The 19,340-nt window shown below is 41.4% G+C and overlaps 1 protein-coding gene and 1 pseudogene across 4 annotated transcripts in view; both read right to left on the bottom strand.

The window, feature by feature from the left end:
* Window positions 1–19,340, bottom strand: part of LOC126297938 (ecdysone-induced protein 74EF) — an 844,422-nt gene that overhangs the window by 617,069 nt on the left and 208,013 nt on the right. The window lies entirely within an intron of this gene.
* On the bottom strand, window positions 14,968–15,484 carry LOC126297940 (protein lethal(2)essential for life-like; annotated as a pseudogene).

The following is a 19,340-nucleotide window of genomic DNA, read 5'->3' as shown; positions in this document are numbered from 1 at the left end:
TCCTCTAGCCATCCCTGTTTAGCCATTTTGCACTTCCTGTCGATCTCATTTTTGAGACGTTTGTATTCCTTTTTGCCTGCTTCATTTACTGCATTTTTATATTTTCTCCTTTCATCAATTAAATTCAATATTTCTTCTGTTACCCAAGGATTTCTAGCAGCCCTCGTCTTTGTACCTACTTTATCCTCTGCTGCCTTCACTACTACATCCCTCAGAGCTACCCATTCTTCTTCTACTGTATTTCTTTCCCCTATTCCTGTCAATTGTTCCCTTATGCTCTCCCTGAAACTCTGTACAACCTCTGGTTCTTTCAGTTTATCCAGGTTCCATCTCCTTAATTTCCCACATTTTTGCAGTTTCTTCAGTTTTAATCTACAGGTCATAACCAATAGATTGTGGTCAGAGTCCACATCTGCCCCTGGAAATGTCTTACAACTTAAAACCTGGTTCCTAAATCTCTGTCTTACCATTATATAATCTATCTGATACCTTTTAGTATCTCCAGGGTTCTTCCACGTATACAACCTTCTTTCATGATTCTTAAACCAAGTGTTACCTATGACTAAGTTGTGCTCTGTACAAAATTCTACTAGGCGGCTTCCTCTTTCATTTCTTAGCCCCATTCCATATTCACCTACTATGTTTCCTTCTCACCCTTTTCCTACACTCGAATTCCAGTCACCCATTACTATTAAATTTTCGTCTCCCTTCACTATCTGAATAATTTCTTTTATTTGATCATACATTTCTAGTCGAACAATAAAGGTTAATATGTAACGTGTACTTTCAAAAAATTGTCGAGGTCCCCATATAAACATAACGAGTTGACTGCATGGCCAAGTTTCCGAATATCATAAATAAATATGTCATCATCATTATCAGAGGCGTTCGGTCGCTGACGAAGAACTTTCACTCGAAAAAGAAGAATAGGTCGATATCCAGCGTTTAGAACTATAGTCTACAGGAATGCACCAACTTTTTGCTGCTCAGTCATGGTTCATGATGTGCTCTTGGAGATGTGCTCAATATACCTTGATTTCTGCGGCCTCTTAATAGTTTGACGCATGGGACAAGATTTGAGTTGAATAAAATAAAAGTTTATTTAAATTTGTCAGTAAACACCAAAAAACCGGGACAGTGTCTATAATTTTAGTGGCGCATGGAAGCGGGCTCTAGACTTTGAGAGGCTGCAGAGAAATTTGTCGAGATGTTTTAAGTTCGAGATGGAACGGTGGCGCCAGTAGCATCACAAACATCGACATAATATCTGGCAGCATCAAGTCACGAAATATTTTACTTTGCTGCACGTTTATTCCATTCTCGTAAGTGAAAACTGACTATGTTGTTTTAAGATAAGAGTTGTGTTTTCATTACCATAACATTGTCTCACTCTACGCCCTGTTCGGGTTTTCTTTCTTGTCTTTCTCATTACTGTGAACTTATCTCTTGCGTAACACAGTCATTGCCTTGGTTCTCCTGCTTTCAGTTTTTTATGGTGTCCATATTTCTTTCGAAGGAAGATTAAAGTTTAACGTCCCGTCTACAGCTCTGTCGGTAGAGACGGTATTTCTATTAAGTATGTAGTCACATTAAGAAAGTAGCTATATTTGAGTACTATGTTACTGTTTAAAGGAACTCCTATCGAAGTTTTACCGAGCCCTCGCACCTGATGCAGCTGACTGTGACATATTAAATCAACTCCCAATCTCCAACGTAACCTTACGCTCGAAAACACACGGTAACCTAATTAATCAATACATTATTAATTAATTATTAGCAAAGTCAAGGCAACATAATGAACAGATGTAGCCACAAACAGAAGGTATAATGGAATGATCTGTCACTCAAATCTAAGTTAAATTCCCATCTCTTATTTCTTCCATTACATACACTTTTAATTTTAATTTAAAATACATCCACATCCTATTATGTATCATATTTATTATTATCGTTATCTAAGTTAGCATTAAGTTTAAACAAAATTGCATATATGCGTGTACTTTTCTATATTTTATAATTTCTTCATTTTATGGTTTTGTAAAATTCTCAAAAAATTTACGAGTAATAAAACTGAATGTGTATGATATAACATATCAAATTGACTAGGATAAAGGATCGGTTGCTAGGACATGTTCTGAGGCATCAAGGGATCACCAACTTAGTGATGAAGGGAAGTGTGGATGGTAAAAATCGCAGAGAGACCAAGAGATGAATACAATAAGCAGATTCAGAAGGAGGTAGGTTTGTGTAGTTATTTGGAGGTTAAGAGGATTGCACAGGATAGAGTATCATGGAGAGCTGCATCAAACCAATCTCTCGGCTGCAGACCACCACCACCACCACCACCACCACCACCACCACCACCACAACAACAACATCGTGTCAAATCACAAAATGTACGACCTGCTATATAACAAAAGACACCAGGTCTTTACTTGAGAAATAAATGAATAAAAAGTAAATAAGTCATGGCTATCAAAATACAGTTTGTCACCTCAACTTCATCAGCATTTCTGTCAGCACCAGTTAAGGCGCCAGTAGGCTATTAGTAAAACTGTTTTTTGTTACCTGTAATTCATACAAAATGAAAGAATTATCTATGTCAGTCACGTTATTTTTATTATTATATTCGCCACATTTCGAGCGTTTTGAGAAGTTTTTACATTTCTTTGAGACGTACATCTCGATTTGTTCCTCTGCTGTAGCCGGTTTTCCGCACTACGCTGCAAGTTGCTATAAAACAGTTGATAAGTGTCATACATTATGCCACTCCGGCAAGACATTAAAGTCTTTCATATAAAGAATTTAAAACATACTGGATGTATGGATGTGATAACCAGCGCTACCTGTTGTGTGGAACTCACTGCAGTATGTTTCAAAGACTTATGTTATTGTTTATAACGTATTAACTCAGTGCCATAACATTAATAACGCTTGACATATACTAACTGTTTTATAGCGCACTTCTCTAGTACATCTATGCAAATATTCCGCAAGACACTGTATGGAGCCTGGCGAAGGTTGCTTCAATCCGTTATTTATTTTTAACGGTATCACTTTTTACTGCATGAAAGGTCATGGTTGTAGCAAGTGTTAGAAAGTTGTCAGTTTCAACAACAAAGTTCAGTAACGCAAATACATTAGTATTCACCCGATCTCTCGAAGACCAAGGTCCCACAGTCAGAACAAAGTGTAATATTCTTGCGTGGTTTTTGTCTGATGATTGTGTGATCTCTTGAAATGTGATGTGTGTATGATACTGCGGCTAGCGTTATTGAACATTATGATAAAAGCTGACAGATAGTGCCTAAAACTATAATACATCACTTCTTTCTTGTTGTTCTCGTGAATAGATAGTGCTTTACATAGCTTTATTCTTCGATAAACCTCCTAATGGCTCTTCTCCTCTTCTTGCAGTCCTCTAACGGGTATGCGATGGCTTCGTAGTGGATCCGTTCTACAGTAGTGGAAATCGGTATAAAGGCATGGGTATTTGGAAGAAAATTAACATTGTCGGTTGGAATAGTTGTGCATAACTTGTATGCAATAGTATGAAATTGAGTATACCGACAAATGCAGTCAAATGGTATCGCCTTTTATGTGAGTAGTACACTACATGTATAACAGGGCACCAATGCTTTAGGTGGCAGAGGGATGAACTCAGTATAAATGCTGTCGGATCTGCACTGTGTTAGTGGATGGGTACTTGTATTTACAGCAGAGAGGGAACAGTTATTCTTTTCAACTTGTTGCTGACTTAGAGTACCTACTAGCTACGAGACGTGTACGATAAATTTTATCACATGGCAAACATCTTGCAATTAAGAAACGACTGCAGAAACCCGCTCTAACTCCCAAACATAAACAGGTTTGACTGGAGTTTGCTGAAAAACATGTGTCATGGACTTCAGGATGGGATAAAGTGATGTTCAGAGACGAGAGGAGGTTTTTTTTAGATGGGCAGGATGGATTTCAGTATTGTTGGAAATTTTGGTGATGGAAATGTGATGATTTGGGCAGCCTTTTTGCGGTAAAGATAAGTCCCACTGTCCATGTCCTCCTCCTTCCCCCTCTCTCTGTTCATCGCCTCTCACCTCTGTGTTCATTGCCGCTTCCCCTAATGGTTTAAAATCCCCACTATCTTTGTTGAAACTGGCTGCGACAAAGGAAACAAACCGCACATTTCACAACAGAGCATTTGCTTTCTCGCTGTCGGTTTTAAGACGAAATTTGTACATTGTATCGGTTAAGAACATTTCGAGTCTTTTGCTTAGTACGTTTCACTAATATATATAATGTGTGTGTTTTACAAAATATGTAGGCTATGTCCTTCCGAAAGTTCATTAGAGTATTATGTAAAAACTAGAATTAAATCGCTCAAGAACTTTCAGAAATTTTTGGTAACAGCGTTTCCCTTTAACATATTACATATTTATTACTCACGCGTTTTCGCATACAACGTTGTTTAAAACTTCAAGTCCATCGACAGACAAATTTTCCAGTTTTGCGAACACGAACATACCAGGCTGAATATTTTTGTATATGGATTTATTTCAATATCAAGATTTCGGATGTAGGGTCACTTTCAGAGGCAATGGCGAAAACTCCATTACTAGTGGAATGGAGTTTTACAATGGAGTTTTCAACATTGGCCTTGAAAACGGCTCTACAGCCGAAATCTTGATGGTGAAATAAATAGTAAAAGTTTACAGTCAAATGGCAGCAATGACTTCATTCAAAAGTTAGTGGACCTCTTCGCCAACTGGGCGCACTAAGTTATATTTATTTGCGTTCGATTTCAACTTCCAGACCTTGCACCGTCATAGATCGGCTGTGGTCTTCAAGCGTTGCAGCCGTTCTACAGGCAGCACCATTGTCCGCAAAATGCCTCATACACTACTGGCCATTAACATTGCTACACCGAGAAGAAATTCAGATGATAAACGGGTATTCATTGGACAAACATATAATACTAGAACTGACATGTGATTACATTTTCACGCAATTTCGGAGCATAGATCCTGAGAAATCATTACCCAGAACAACCACCTCTGGCTGTAATAACGGCCTTGATACGCCTGGGCACTGAGTCAAACAGAGCTTGGATGGCGTGAACATGTACAGCTTCCCATGCAGCTTCAACACGATACCACAGTTCATCAAGAGTAGTGACTGGCTTATTGTGACGAGCCAATTGCTCGGCCACCGTTGACCAGACGTTTTCAATTGGTGCGAGATCTGGAGAATGTGCTGGACAGGGCAGCAGTTGAACATTTTCTCTATCCAGAAAGGCCCGTACAGGACCTGCAACATGCAGTCGTGCATTATCCTGCTGAAATGTAGGGTTTCGCAGGGATCGAAAGAAGGGTAGAGCCACTGGTCGTAACACATCTGAAATGTAACGTCCACCGTTCAAAGTGCCGTCAATGCGAACAAGAGGTGACCGAGACGCGTAACCAATGGCACCCCATACAATCACACGCTGTGATACGCCAGTATGGCGATGACGAATACACGTTTCCAATTTGCGTTCACCGCGATGTCGCCAAACACGGATGCAACCATCTTGATGCTGTAAACAGAACCTGGATTCATTCGAAAAAATGACGTTTTGTCATTCGTGCACCCAGGTCCGTCGTTGAGTACACCATCGCAGGCGCTCCTGTCTGTGATGCAGCGTCAGGGGTAACCGCAGCCATGGTCTCCGAGCTGATAGTCCATGCTGCAAACGTCGTCGAACTGTTCGTGCAGATTGTTGTCGACATGCAAGCGTCCCCATCTGTTGACTCTGGGATCGAGAAGTGGCTGCACGACCCGTTACAGCCATGCGGATAAGATGCCTGTCATCTCGACTTATAGTGATACGAGGACTCTGGGATCCAGCACCGCGTTCCGTATTATCCTCATGAACCCACCGATTCCATATTCTGCCAACAGTCATTGGATTTCGACCAACGCGAGCAGCAATGCCGCTATACGATAAACGTCAATTGCGATAGGCTACAATCCGACCTTTATCAGAGTCTGAAACGTGATGGTACTCATTTCTCCTCCTTACACGATGCATCACAACAACGTTTCACCAGGCAACGCCGGTCCACTGCTGTTTGTGTATGAGAAATCGGTTGGAAACTTTCCTCATGTCAGCACGTTGTAGGTGTCGCCACCGGCGCCAGCCTTATGTGAAGCCTCTGAAAAGCTAATCATTTGCGTATCATAGCATCTTCTTCCTGTCGGTTAAATTTCGCGTCTGTAGCACGTCATCTTGGTGCTGTAGCAATTTTAATGGCCAGTTGTGTAGAACTTTCGACGTTATCCACTAACTGTCCGCTAAATATTTAAAATAATGGAACTTACGTCATTCAATTTGTGGTATTCCATGTCTTCCTCCTCTACCTATGAGTCGGAGTAAACATGGAGACAGAGATTATGTGAGGCGGTGTGTACGAATCTTTACGCATCTTTTCCTTGAGGGCACAGGGGTTACAGTTTAGTCTGAAAAAGAACAATTGTGGCATTTGTTGGGCTGAGCTGGCTTGCGGAGAGCGCTAACCGCCCTCTTTTTCAAAGACAGCGCATGCGAGAGTCTGTGCGTGGCCCGTCACGTCGCGTTCGCCAGTGTGGCGAACAACGCGACGTTAGTATCGGCATCCGATGGAATTGACCTCGGCCGGGAGCAGTAGCCTCGACATGATTTCGGAGGAGTGTGACGTGCCCGGGAGCCGCCCAGCGCTCGCCACATCGTTTGAACTTCCTGAGAAGGCCACTCCACGCAGCCGGCTGCCGCAGTCACTCCCCGACTTACAAACGCGCTCGACACACTTATCCCTTGCTGTCGGGAATGCGTAGCATCATCTAACTTTCTCCAAGTTCAGGATCCGTCCTTCCGATTAACACATGTAAATAAAAATCTGGACGAAAGCGATGTTCACGAGGTAGAGGAAGAATCGACATTAAATAGAATAGAAATGAAGGATTATTTATCTGTATTTTTTTACTACCATTCACTTTCATTGGTTTAATGTTTAATTTAACGTAACACAAAGCGTTTTGAACATGTTCTGCCCGTCATCTGGGCCGTCCGCAGTGGACGAGCGGTTCTAGGGGCTTCAGTCCGGAACCGCGCGACTGCTACGGTCGCAGGTTCGAATCCTGCCTCAAGCATGGATGTGTGTTATGTCCTTAGGTTAGTTAGTTTTACGTAGTTCTAAGTTCTAGGGGACTGATGACCACAGATGTTAAGTCCCATAGTGCTCGGAGCCATTTGAACCATTTGAACCGTCATTTGGCGTTTATGTATACAGAAAATTCTTACCTATTATCATCGAACTTTTTGCGGTGTCACCGCCAGACACCACACTTGCTAGGTGGTAGCCTTTAAATCGGCCGCGTTAGTATACGTCGGACCCGCGTGTCGCCACTATCAGTGATTGCAGACCGAGCGCCGCTACACGGTAGATCTAGTCTAGAGAGACTCCCTAGCACTCACCCAGTTGTACAGCCGACTTTGCTAGCTATGGTTCACTGTATACATACGCTCTCATTTGCCGAGACGACAGGTTAGCATAGCCTTCAGCTACGTCATTTGCTACGACCTAGCAAGGCGTCATATTCAGTTACTACGAGGGCTGTCCAGAAAGTAGGTTATGACCGGTCGCGAAACCGAAACCACAGTGAAAACCAGAAACATTTTATTTGCAACAGTTAGGTACACCTTCCACCTACTTCTCTACATAGTCGCCGCTCCAACTTCGAGTTTTGTCGTAGTGTTGTATCAACTTTCCAATATCCTGGTCATAGAAAGCAGCAGCCTGTGCTTTCGGCCAGGTCTGCAGCTCGTGGTCTGTCGAAAAATTTTATTTACATGGCGAGCGGTTTTCGTGAGCAGAAATGGGACTCAGGGGGAGCCAATTACGGACTGTATTGTGAGTGATCAAACACTTATCATCGGAAACGCTGCAGGAGCGTCTTCATTGCCCCTGCAGCGTGCGGCCGAGAATTGGCTTGAAGAAGGAACTGCTCGACAGTTGTATTATGTGGGCTGCTTGACACAGGCGAAATCTCTAACCGGGCCCTCATGCTTGGTGGGAGACGCTATTCCCTACGTATCTTTACGTGCTCACTGTTCACTCAAAAATGAAAAGAGCGTCGCGACACGATTGACGGGCATACTAGAGACGCTGACCAACACATCTGTGCGAAGCTTTACCGGATGTTGCCAGTGGTTTCCATTTCGCGACCGATCGTAACTTACTTTCTGGACAGCTCTCGTATGTCTTCTGAACAGATAATATTGTGAATCATGTACCGTCAAGAGCGACGTTCATCATTAATGGCTTTAAGTTAAGTATGAAACTAATTACGTCCACTTTCTGAATTCTCATTCCTTGTCATGTTCCAGACCTTACGTCAGTATACTTCTTCCCTCCTCACGCCAGCTTGCGTGAGCTAAAACGCGTGCATTTTGTTCTCCTTTGGTAACACGGTGTTGGCTCTTGTGCCAACACTACACTTTTTGTTTTCTATTCGGTGCTGCAAGGGTGGTAGGTGTATTTTAAGGGAGAGAGGGACGCAGTGGTTGGACAGAAATTGATTTCCAGTGATTCCTTCTGCTTATGTGGAGCTATATCTCATTGTTTATTATGATTGACACCAGAGTCTGTGTGTTACGCAGATAGCTTTGCATTCCACACAGGCTGTGATTCTAGTCACAATAAACAACAAGACACAGCTCCACACAAGCATAAGAAATTACTGAGTATCAGTTTCTGGCCAACCAAAGCACCCCCACACTCCCTCCCCCAAAACACTCCAACAGCCCCTCTAGCAGCGAACAATAAACAAAAATTTCTATTTTATTCTAGTGTAAGACGGTGTACTTTTAGATAACAGTTTTATGTACACATAAAGCCTGCAGATAGACAGAAAGCCGCGAGGGATTAGCCGAGCGGTCTAGGGCGCTGCAGTCATGGACTGTGCGGCTGGTCCCTGCGGAGGTTCGAGTCCTCCCTCGGGCATGGGTGTGTGTGTGTTTGTCCTTAGGATAATTTGGGTTAGGTAGTGTGTAAGCTTAGGGACTGATGACCTTATGAGTTAAGTCCCATAGAATTTCACAAACATTTTTACATTTTACACAGACAGGAAAGTGTTGCGTTATGTTAAATTAACCATAAAACAAATAAGTGACTGGTATCAGAAAACACTAATAAATAATTATTCCACAAAGCCACGCTTCTCAAACGTAGCCAGAATGTCCACAATTAATCAAATAGACATGAAGAAATTAGAAGATCCAATGGGAAAAATGAAAAATAGAAGAACACTGAGCACTGATGGAATTAACACAGAACTAATTAAATATAAGACTCCCACACTGAAATCTAGACTTCTCAACTATATTAACAGATGCTGCATAAATAAAATACTTGCAGAGCACTAGGTATTAGCTACAACATTAACTGTTTACAAGAAAGGAGACAGAAGTAACTGAAAACTATAGAGGTATCTCACGGCATAAAAAAAGGGTATAAAATGTATTGTAAAATAGCTCCATAGAGCAAGAGTAATTGTGTTGAAAATATTCTGCTAGAAGATAATGATGATGATGTTTGGTTTGTGGGGCGCTCAACTGCGCGGTTGTCAGCGCCCGTACAAATTCCCAAGCGTTACTCAGTCCAATATCGCCACAGTCATGAATGATAATGAAATGATGACAACACAAACAGCCAGTCGCTGAGCGAAGAAAATCCCCAACCCGGTCGGGAATCGAACCCTGAGGCAGCAATGTTAGCCACTAGACCACGAACTGCGGACTTCTAGAACAGCAAACGGACTTTATGAAAGGTAGATAGTGCACAGACAATAAGTTTGCTAATAGACAAATCGTCGAGAAGCACAGCGAGTTCAATATAGAAATTGGAAATCTGTGGTAAGTTCTATGGGACAAAATTGCTGAGGTTATCGGCCCCTAGGCTTACACACTACTTTATCAAACTTACACTAAGGGCAACACACACACCCACGCCCAAGGGAGGACTCGAACCTCCGACGTGGAGAGACTCACGAACCGTGGCGAGGCGCCCTAGACTGCATGGCTACCCCGAGTTCAGTATAGAGACACATTTATTATTCATAGACTGTGTAAAAGCTTTCGATAAAGTAAATTAGATAAAAACTTTGGGAGACAATGAACAAAAGAGGAAGAACTCTACACGTAATAAAGGTAGTAGAAAGCAAGCATCAAATATCGGAAATCTCCACTGCAGAAAATGGAAAATCTAAGGCCAGGACAAATTTTTGAGTAAGACATGGATGCAGTTTCTCTACGATTCTTTTTAATATTTATACTTATGATATGATGAGACAATGGATAAGAAAATTAAGTTTTTATCCTTATGACATCAACGAAAGGAATTACACTGTAACATTTCTGTTTGATGATGACAAACTCATGATTGCTGATAGCGAGAACACGATCCAAACAGTTGTTCATGCGTAAGCGCTGGTATTCTTATCTGTGGTACCTTAATATGTACACACATCAGTGTGTTTTTTGTTTATTTCTCTGTGTCGAACAGTCTCCCAGCAAACATGTTACGTAATTTACGATGTGATGTTTTCTCCACAGTCGTAAGTGCACCACTAAGTGGATGACTAAGTGGACTACACCTGTCAGTATAGATTGACTGTTTCGCATCCAAGGTTCCACGCTTCAATACCTGACCTGCTGCCCAAGAGAAAATAAGCATTAATGGCTTGTTTGTGCCACATGTGCTTGGAGGTAACAACCAACCTTAAAATCGTACCATTTGTAATAGTTATAATTATTATGGCACAGTACCGACGTAATGTTGTTCAGTCCTTGGTCACTAATAGAAATATGTGAACTTATATCCATTACACACTGTGTATCCAAAGGACTGCGAGACAACGTTTGTACAGAAGTTCTTGGTTGGTTGGTTGGTTGGTTGATTGGTTGGTTGGTTGAATGGTTGGTTCAGGGGAGGGGATCATACAGCGACGTCATCGGTCCACTGGATTAGGGACGGATGGGGAAGCAAGTCGGCTATGCCCTTTCAAAGGAACGATTCCAGCATTGAGCTGAAGTGATTTAGGGAAATCACGGAAAACCTAAATCAGGATGGTCGGATGCGGGTTTGAATGGTCGTCCTCCCGAATGCGAGTCCAGGGTGCTAACCACAGCACCACCTCGCTCGGTAGTAGTTCTTCTGAGCCTGGTTGCAGATGAGGCAGTTGTGTATAGGGAGATCTTGTCGTTTGAAAATAACTGCAAAATGCAAGGAGGAGTGCAGATAACCAATGCCTAAATTTCTATTAATTATATGGCAATTAGGCATCACTTTAGAACATAGAATAAAATATGTACACAACTTACATATTTACAAACATATTATTTACATATTGATTGATCTCATTTGCTGTTGTGTCCAAAAAGTCCGAGGGGTTTCCAGGGTACGCATTTTGAGGGCGCGGTTCAACAATATGTCTGACAGTCTGTCTTGAATAATCACATGTTCATTACACAATGGTGTTCTATCTCCATCTGCATAACAGGTCATCGCAATTCCCATAGTTCGTCCTGATCTGGTTGAGTGCACTTATAGGGTAGATCAAGTTCCTATAGTTTGTAAAAACTGTGCAGCTGTGTTAGAGTGTTAAGATACCATTTTTGCGTCCAAGCTTCGTGGAGACTGGAGTTATGGTTGACCAGTTTTGCTAGTTGTTCCAGTGGGGGGTGTCTAGAGCGCACTCTGTCGATCCAGATAGCATCTGCCAGCTCTGTGTGGCTACTGTTTACCCAGACAGAGCAGGAATAATCTGCCAGTGAGCAGACAAGGCCGAGGACAGATAATCGTAAGGTTGAAGCTGCAGAATCCCATGTTGTACCACATAATTTTTGCTAAACGTTTTTCCTTGACCTCAATGTAGCTGCAGTCTTTGTTAGATGCTGTTTAAATGACAGCGTCCTCTAAAGTATAACTCCAAGGCACCGCGCATGTTTGCTGTGGGTCAGAGGATCACTCTTGAAGTGTGTGTCCATTTCACTGTTGGCTAGGGTATTAATCAGATAAAAGAGTGTAGAATCAGTTCTGTTATGGTTTTGTTGAAGTCCCCATGTACGAGAATATTGTCCTATTGTACTTAGGTCTCTTGTTAATATATCTTCAGTGACCTCGATTTGTTTGTGCTGTCTTGCTATCAACCAGTCATCAGTATAACCAGACTTACTGAACTGTCTCTGCCATATCTTCATAAGAAAGAAGTGTAAACCAATGCGATGCGCCTCAGTAGATAAAAATATCCGATATCGTTTGATTATACAATCGGCGATTAATCAATGTAGTCAGCCACAGTTGTCAAGTATTTGGGAGTAACCCTCCGGAGAGAGACTTCTAGCGAAACCATCACATAAATCTAGGCGTGAAGAAGACAGAGATTTATCAAAAGAATCCTTAGTAAATATAATCGACGCACGTAGGAGGGCACTAACGAAATCCTCGTTCTACATCTACATGACTACTCTGAAATTTATAATTAAATGTTTGACAGAAGCTTCAATGAACACTTTTTGACTATTTCTCGACCGTCCCGCTCTCGAATAGCATGAAAAATGGACAACTAATATGTCCATGTAAACTCTGATTTTTATTATTTTATTGCGATGATTATTTCTCACTATGTAGGTGGGAGTTATGCCAACGGCCTTGCCGCGCTGGTAACATCGGTTCCCGCCAGATCACCGAAGTTAAGAGCTGTCGGGCTGGGCTAGCACTTGGATGTGTGACAATCCCTTCTGCCGAGCGCTTTTGGCAAGCGGGGTGTACTCAGCCCTTGCGAGGCAAACTGAGGAGCTACTTGATTGAGAAGTAGCGGCTCCGGTCTCATAAACTGACATACGGCCGGGAGAACGGTGTGCTGACCACATGCCCCTCCATATACGCCTGTGAGCTGCGGATGACACGGCCGCCGGTCGGTACCGTTGGGCCTTCCAAGGCCTGTTCGGCCGGAGGTGGTAATTAACAAAATATTTTCGCATTCATGGGAGAAAATCGATGACTCAAATTTCGTAAAAAGACCTTGCCGCAATAAGAAACGCCTTTGTTTTAATGATTTCTTATGTTTCAAATGGTTCTGAGCACTATGAGACTTAACTTCTGAGTTCATCAGTCCCCTTGACTTAGAACTATTTAAACCTAACTAACCTAAGGACATCACACACATCGATGCCCGAGGTAGGATTCAAACCTGCGACCGAAGCGGTCAAGCGGTTCCAGACAGTAGCGCCTAGAAGCGCTCGGCCACCCCGGCCGGCAAATTTCTTATCATATCCTTGATATTCTCTCTCCTATTTTGCGATAATACCAAATGAGCTGCTCTTATTTGAACAGTATCGATGTTAGCAGTAATCCTATGTAGTAAGGATCCCATACTGCACAGCAGCACTTTAGCAGAGGACGGATAAGCGGAGTGTAGGCAGTCTCTTAAGTAGACTTGTTGTATCTTCTTAGTGTTCTGTTAATGAAACGAGGTCTTTGGTGTAACTGTAATCCCTCGTTCGACGAATCCTTGAATATTCCACTTTGGTCTGGGTCCACTACCAAGTTGGTTAACGGAAGACAGCAAAAATTGAACGTGAATCAACGTGATTCGTCACGGGTCCGTCTAGCCAGCGCCAAAGCCTCACAGGTATACTCGGCAAACCTTAGTCGGAAACGCTGCAAGAAAGTGTTTTACATGACGTATAGCTTCTCAAAACACCGAAAGCTCAAGTTTCAAAATTAGTCAAGAAACACATTTCCTTCTCAACATACATCTCTGGTTATGACCACAATGATGAAGTTGGGGAAATAGCGAATTTATACAGAAGGGTAGCGTCAACCTTTCTTTGCACGCTCCACCCACTAAAGCAACAGAAAGGTTGGGAAAATATATTAGTATAATCTGTGCCCTCCGTTACATATCGTTCTAGGGCTTAGAGAGCTTAGAGAGCACAAATGCAAAAACTGATTTTACATTCAGTGATGACGAATCACTGACAGAGAAGTAAAAACGCACAGAACTCGTTATCAAGGGGATCCGAACTAGAAAGAGGTTTCCTGTGATTTCTGTACACCATTTCTAGTCTACGTCTCGATTCTTTTAACAAGGCCACACTAGATTCCTTCCCAGTAGTTTCCCGACTAGACTAGTGGCTCACAACTAATGATTAAATGAGAACTGAAAGCTAAAAGCTATGAAAAAAAGTATGATAAGTAAACAACTCACTGATCTCGTTACTCTACGTGATACCGCATAAGGAGGCAGGCTCGAGGAAGAGAAAAAGGTTCCGGTGACAATAACACGTTTCAGGTAGCATTGGTCAGCGAAGAAGCGACCACGTGACAATGCAACGAAAATAATTAAAAACAGGACAAACATGTCACTGCCTTTTGCGACTGAAGCCGGATGGCCTTCCTCATGCAGCTCGCTGCAAGTTGTGCAGATATGAACACACAGGCTGAGGCACTTATCATCAACATTGACACAGTTTCAGCGACCGAGTCGAACAGCGGCTTTCGTGCATATGCTCCGATACAAGGCCGGCGTTTCCAGTTCGCAACAGACTTCCGTTTCAAAGTTGTTCGCTATCCGCTTATCTGGTAAGGTTTTACTTCTTACCGAGCTGTCGTGCCCTTGCTTACTGACACTGTTCTACTCTTGCGAAACAATTATGCTCTGTGAGCTTAACCATCTATCATAGCGATTATTTAGCAAATTATGTTCACCGTGGTTCCAGAAATACTCTCTTTCATATAGCGGCAGGTGGATTGTGGAGTACTGATGTAGATAAAAAATTTATGAAATAAAGTCTTCTACAGGGGAAAAAGTCTCAAGTTTAATACACAAATGCATTGTCTTTACACAGAATGTTACTACAGTCCTGTAGCACAAATTTTGTTTCCCCCTTTACTTGTACGATGTTTCTTCATCTGCAGCTGTTCCCACCGCTCAACCTATGAAGGTTCTGCAACTTGTTTTATGCTGATGCAGATTGTATTACTATAGGCGATATCCTCTCATATATGTCCGGCATAGGCACTGCTTCATTCTCGGCGCAACAATGCGAAGTACACCATGTGAAGAAAATGTAATGCTATTTTGTCTGTATTAGCGTCTTTCGGTATTAAGTAATGACGAGCGAAACTCATTGAAACAAATCAATTCTGGTCCTGCCTCTTCTCATGTTTATCTCCTACAATAACAAATTTATCAGCGACCTTCACAGTAACTTCATCCGGTCTGAATAGTTGCATATCAAGGTTCACCTTTAAGTCATCATTGCCGTGGTACTGGGCTGCGCTGAGTTCTTTCTGTGCAGCTTCTATCTGACTCAAATTATCGAAAGCAAGATACGAGTGTACCGAGGGTTAATCCTCGGGCCAGGATTCTTCGTGTCACCAAAAATCAGAGGCAGCAACGACATCGTGTAACAGAAGTTACGGAGAAGTTTCTCATTATTCGTGTATCACTTCTACAAATGTGTTCCAAGACTTCAGAACAAACAGAAATAATCACACAACAGTCAAAAGCGTAACTCTGGCATTATAAAATATGTCGACAGTTGATGAGAATCTTATTGTTAAGAGATGGGAAGTCATTTCATAACTGATGAAGATGTCATGTAAATTTGTTGCTTACTTCCATATAATCAGTTCATAAAGTATGTACATAATCTCAGTCAGAACATCAGGAAATGGAATGAATATGGATTCGACTTTCTTACATAAAATATTTTGACAAAAACTCAGAAAAATCCAGTACCGAAGCATCGAGTGCTAAAGCTTGAGAAGCCACGTTCCTTACGATGCTCAGAAAAGAACATACTACAATTCCTTGTTAATAGTCTTACAATAACGCGACCAAAATGTCTGGGAGACAGAATGAATATCCAGTTTTTGTGTAAAATCTTATCAATATGAAAGATAACTTACTATACCTCTTCTATGGGTACTGAAGTGAGTCGCAACTTCTGGAAGACAGAAAGAGTGGTAAGAGCGGTAGTAACATATATCGAAGTAAACGAGCAAGTACAACTTGTGTAAACAAAACACAACACAAATATAGTGGGGAATATAGAATAGGTCTTACCAATTTACAATCGAACTTTCTAAGTTGTATAGAAAGTTGAATTAAATCACTCACTCACAGTTGTCTGTTTAGCTGGTTTGTAATGATTATATGTAAGTTTAGTTACGGAAATATGCCGTGTGTAGCAAAAGGCGTAACACGAGTAATCTCTTTCGTAAAAGCAAACGCAGCTATTGAGGCATCTCCAAGTTAAAACGCTCTAAGAGAGTTTTAATTTGTCCTTCGAACAGGGGTGAGTATAAAGTCAAAATGAAAACGAGATTTCAGTCGATAGAAGAAAAATGTAGATTGCTATGCAGGGTGCTCTTTTTCTCGCTGAGAATATACGAGTAATTCTTCGATGTCGGATAACAGGATGCACTGTTTAGCTTAATGTAGAAATTCACGTACAAATTCATTGACGTTCATTAACTCTATCTTCGGCATATATTATGTGAGCGTTAAATGTGGAACTAAATCTGCTCTTCCTCGGTATTTTCCGCAGTTCACAATGCCTAGAATGGGACGTACTCGTACCCACAGGGTAGAATGGTTCAAATGGCTCTGAGCACTATGGGACTTAACATCTTAGATCATCAGTCCCCTAGAACTTAGAACTACTTAAACCTAACTAACCTAAGGACATCACACACACCCATGCCCGAGGCAGGATTCGAACCTGCGACCGCAGCAGTTCCGCGGTTCCGGACTGCAGCGCTAGAACCGCACGACCACCGCGGCCGGCCAGGGTAGAATGAATTACGGGTAGGCGATAGCTACAATATGCATGATGGATTTCTCGAACCGGAAATTTTCAGTTGTAATCACTAGGCTAGTGCTGCTTTCATCTCGATTCCTTTCACTCGTCCGTTCTTTGTGGTTTCCTTAAATCACAGCAGACAAATGCCAAGGTGATCCATTCAGAAGGGCTCCTGCTGTTCCTTCCATTTTGCATGGTGTTTATCACCCATGCATTTTACTCGTTATCTGGCCACACCATCCATGTAAAAATACAATTCTTGGAAGTTACAATTTGCGGGGTGTCGATGACTCCTAAAAATTGATATCTGTGTTTGGCGACATATGAATCTGGTAGCAGATGACTGTAGCGTGTCGCCGCATAAATGAATAACGAAGTTAAGCTTTAGTGACAATTCTAACGTCACCTCTTTAATGCTCTTGTAGATCGTTATGATTATGAGGGATCCTATGTCTAATGCAGTCGCCGTATAAATGTACTCATTGCCTTTCTTTTCTTGCAGTGAGTCTCCCAGGATCACCATCGTTGAAGTTGTCACAGTTTTCAACATACTACTCGTCATAAAAAAAATTTTAATCCAAAATACCTTGGTATCACACTTGGATGTTCCATAACATATAAAAACTTACAGTTAATTGCACAAAAACTAAAGACCAGAAATAACACAGTAAAGAAATTGACAGATACAACCTGCGGAGCGCAGCAAGTATCATTCACATCCCTAACACAATCACTAGTGCACTCAGCTGCAGAGTATTGTGCGCCAATATGGTGCAGAAACGGATACATCAACGAACTAGATGTCCATGTAAATAAGTCAATGTGCATTGTAACTAGAACGCTGAAATCCACATCGACACCTTGCAGACATCGCTCCGCCAGACCTGAGACGGCAACAGGCCACAATTAGTGAACGGAACAACCTTTATGATCCCATCCTCCCAATCATACTTCTAACCCACGCTGTACTGGATAAAGATCCACACTCCTAAATAAATTATGAATAATCCGCCTCGATTGCGAAAATTCCCGGTGTTTACCCAGGTTTCAACGTGGATAACCACGCCTTCTTCAGAACAAAATAAAAAAACAGCTTGCCTAAATGGGCATAGTCAATTTCTAAAATGAACACCCACAACGGCAGGTCCCCATAAAATTTATTAACAGATACAAATTTTATGGGGACCTGCCGTTGTGGGTGTTCATTTTAGAAATTGACTATGCCCATTTAGGCAAGCTGTTTTTTATTTTGTTCTGAAGAAGGCGAGGTTATCCACGTTGAAACCTGGGTAAACACCGGGAATTTTCGCAATCGAGGCGGATTATTCATAATTTATTTAGATAATTACGATTTCTGACGCGCTGCAATGCTGAAAGTTCTTATATACACACTCCTGCCTAAAGTCCCGCAGGCCTGTGTGGAAAGCTGATGGCCTGTTGAAGAGTCAACCACTTCTGGAAGCAGGAAATTATAATAAAACAAATTATAACAAAAAGTTCCATCATAACGGTCACGAAGACCCACTGTATCAGCGCCAGTTCTAAAATACCCAGAAAGATTTGGTGCAGCAAAAAAAAAAAAAAAAAAAAAAAAAAAAAAAAAACTAACAGACGATGCCACAGCCAGGGATACCCCCCTGAATGCGACCATGGAGCAACAGTGTTTCAATAGAAGATAATTTGAGAAATAGAGAGATGTCGAGAAAGCTACAGCTGATTCTATAAATTGGCGTATCAATATAGTTTTATTTTTACATTGCAAATTTCAGATTATTGGTCCTGTAAGATGATAATTTTACATTTGTCTTACGTAAAAGTTCGTTCATTTTATTCGTTACGTTGCCCAGACAATGTGTTGGCACATATGATTTTTTTTTTTACTAGTTGCAGGTTGTTTTTTCAGTGTTGTATACTTATGTATGATTTGTATTTTAGGTTTTGTTTGTTGGTTGCACGTTCTGAGCGCTATATCAGGGTGTAAATTATTTTTCTGTGCTACGTATTGTAGTGCTGTAATTTATTTTTGTATTGCATGTTCGTCTAGGGGATAACGTACAATTTTGTTTATCTTTGATTTAAAAAATGCGCATTATATGCAGTCGGGTGACAAGAATTTTTATTAATGATGTTGTCTGTAGTGGTTGATTTTCTATATATATTTCGAATGCATATTTGTTGTTTATTTTTCTTAATTTTAAGGTCAAGAAAATTTACAGAGTTGTTGATTTCAGTTTATAAGGTAGAGTTTATTATTGGATTTAAGTTGTTAAATTTTCGGCGTATTTCTTGGATGTCAGTATTGTTATCACATATTAGCAATAGGGTATCATCTATCTATTTGAAGTAATAGACAATTTTTCCAATTAATTGGCTGTTGGTATAAAAAGAATGCCTTCTCGTGTATTTATGAATATGTCTGCAATAGTTCTTGCTATAGAGTTGTCCATTGCAG

This window comes from Schistocerca gregaria, chromosome X (genome assembly GCF_023897955.1).
Source record: "Schistocerca gregaria isolate iqSchGreg1 chromosome X, iqSchGreg1.2, whole genome shotgun sequence".
NCBI classification, from domain to species: Eukaryota; Metazoa; Arthropoda; class Insecta; order Orthoptera; family Acrididae; genus Schistocerca; species Schistocerca gregaria.
The sequence above is the reverse complement of the archived record's forward strand: the minus strand, read 5'-3'. Positions and strand labels throughout refer to the sequence as shown.